The sequence below is a fragment of the Etheostoma cragini genome, chromosome 9 (assembly GCF_013103735.1).
Source record: "Etheostoma cragini isolate CJK2018 chromosome 9, CSU_Ecrag_1.0, whole genome shotgun sequence".
Classification (NCBI taxonomy): domain Eukaryota; kingdom Metazoa; phylum Chordata; class Actinopteri; order Perciformes; family Percidae; genus Etheostoma; species Etheostoma cragini.
In genome coordinates, this window is record NC_048415.1 from 7,308,748 (window position 1) to 7,311,045 (window position 2,298).

General features: G+C 40.8%; 1 protein-coding gene across 2 annotated transcripts in view; it reads right to left on the reverse strand.

Moving 5' to 3' along the window:
- sgip1a (SH3GL interacting endocytic adaptor 1a) overlaps window positions 1–199 on the reverse strand; it is a 66,378-nt gene extending 66,179 nt beyond the window's left edge. The window contains exon 1 of one of the 2 annotated variants that reach the window (XM_034881097.1): window positions 17–199. The gene's annotated coding sequence lies outside the window, so the exon portion shown is untranslated. The remainder of the gene's footprint in view (window positions 1–16) is intronic. The other variant, XM_034881100.1, reaches the window with a different exon arrangement.
- Between the last annotated feature and the right edge of the window lie 2,099 nt (window positions 200–2,298).

The following is a 2,298-nucleotide window of genomic DNA, read 5'->3' on the forward strand; positions in this document are numbered from 1 at the left end:
CACACACACACCCTACCTTATGTCAGTGCAGTGTGCCAAGCCTGCCCAGCGGTGAATGACATTAATTATTTGCTTGCGGAGAGAGTAACGTGCAGGTGTGAGCCAACTGACAACCCATGTTGAGGACACAGATAATAACACACCACTGCACACACTATTTGCCTTGCACCCTCATGCACAGTGACTATTCCTGTAGTCACTGCTTGTGTTTGGCTGCATGTGTCCCGCCCTCCTTGGAATAAGGTGCGGTTTCACTTTGCCCTCACTTTCCCTCCTCCTCTCCCGGTTCCCTCCCACCTTCCCCTCTTTCTGCCAGTCTGTCACTCCGCTGCCTTTTTCTGTCCCTTTGCTTTCCCACTGCACAGGGACAAGGATCGATCAGTGTGACGTCATGGCAACGCAGGCTACAGTGTCAACTAATGAGCAGTAAGGGCCGATGGCCGGACAGCCCCCAGAGAGGGAATGCACTTGTGTTTGTGTGTGTGCTGATTAATTTTCTATGAGAGGGTGCAAAGAGAGAAAAAGGGAGGGAGGGATGAAGGAAGGGGGTGAATGTTTATGTGGACAATCTAAAGAGCAGAGGAGACTGACAATTAGGCAAACCTACAAAACAACAACAACAAATGAGACACTAAAGTTATACTTAACAAAAACAATTTAAATCTGGGAATGAACTAGGAACAAATGCAGTAAGCAATCTGAGTCTAGTATTGTTTCTAGGATCATTGTCTTTATTGTTAGTAGTAGTGATAGTAGTCATTTTAGTCACAATAGTACTTCATATTGTGTCTATCAGTAAAATATATATATAGAGAGAGAGAGAGAGAGAGAGAGAGAGAGAGAGAGAGAGAGAGAGAGAGTGTGTGTTTAGGAATATACATTTATTTCAAACTAAATATCCTTCTTTAGAAATTAAACATGTTTGTATTATTTGTTTGTTTTGTAAGGGCAGACAATATAAACACAATGTTAAAGTAAGATTTAACAATAAAAATAAAAAAAGTACCAAAAATATATATAATACACATTACAAATGACTAATGTTGCTCTATTTGACCAAACATTAAAACAGAAAGATTTCTGTTTTTGTTGTCAGTTATTTTGAAGGAAGTCAATGTCCAGGATAGCAAATGTAACATTTTCCACAGAAAGAAGATTTGATACCTTTTTACCACTGCTGGTTGTTTATTATGCAATTTATTTCTATTAGTACTGAGCAGGAGTTAATGTAAGAAAGATGTAAGCATATTGAGAACTTTTTTTATTTTTTTAAAGCCATTGTTAAGAATATTTCTTTTTTTGAGCATTCCCATGGAAGCCAAGTATTTAGTGGGTGTCAAGCTGTGCCGTAATAAATCTACTGAGCCAGGCAGAGTGTGTGGCGTAATGGTGTTCACATAGATGACTTTGTAAACATCCATTTGCTTATATGGATGTAAACTGTATACTGTGTGTTATGGGGAATTCTATAGCCTGAGACAATAGATCTATCTATCTATCTATCTATCTTCAGTCATGCTTTAACAGAAGTCAGCCGAGAGCCTCTCCATGCCCCCTGAATCCTCTCCAGTCAGGCTTAAGCTCATGTTAGGGTCTCCCTCCCTCCTTCTCTTTCTGTGATTTATCACCTCTTCCCTTTTCATTTACTGATTTATCCCTTTTCCTAACCTGTTATTTTTGTCAAGCTTGCCTCCTCCCTCCTTTCATCCCTCTGTCCTGTTTCTTTGCCCAGTTCCTGTCTTAACAACCAGCAGATGCTCCCAAAAACAGGGTACCCCACCCTCCCACCAGCTTTAACTCCCTTCCCCCTCATTCCTCCTTCTCCCCCTTCACTCCAAATCTGTATTTGGTGATTCCCTGCCCTGTCATCTGTTAGATTATTTCTGCCGCCACCCCTTTTTTTACTTCTTATCTACATTATCTACATCATTGTTTCTGTTCTCTCAACATCTGTATTTCCTCATAACTTCTCCTATTTTCTTCTACATTACCCCACTTCCTTGGCAGCGAGACAACAAGCATCTTCTCCTGCACTGCCATCTAGTGTTCACTGAGAATCATGGATGATATTTACCATTGTGCTGGTGTTGCGACAGTGCTGAGGAGGTAAATTATTGTGGACATTTGCTATGTGAGGTATTGTACCATCAATAAACTATACTGGACATGTCTGGGGCAAGTAGGCTGATATTTGGCAATACAATTAAAAGAGATAAGTATAATGATTTTACAGTTGACAAGTGCTGCCATGCCTGCTAGTGGAGTAGTGTAGACTAAGAGAGGAGGAAGGGAGGGGGA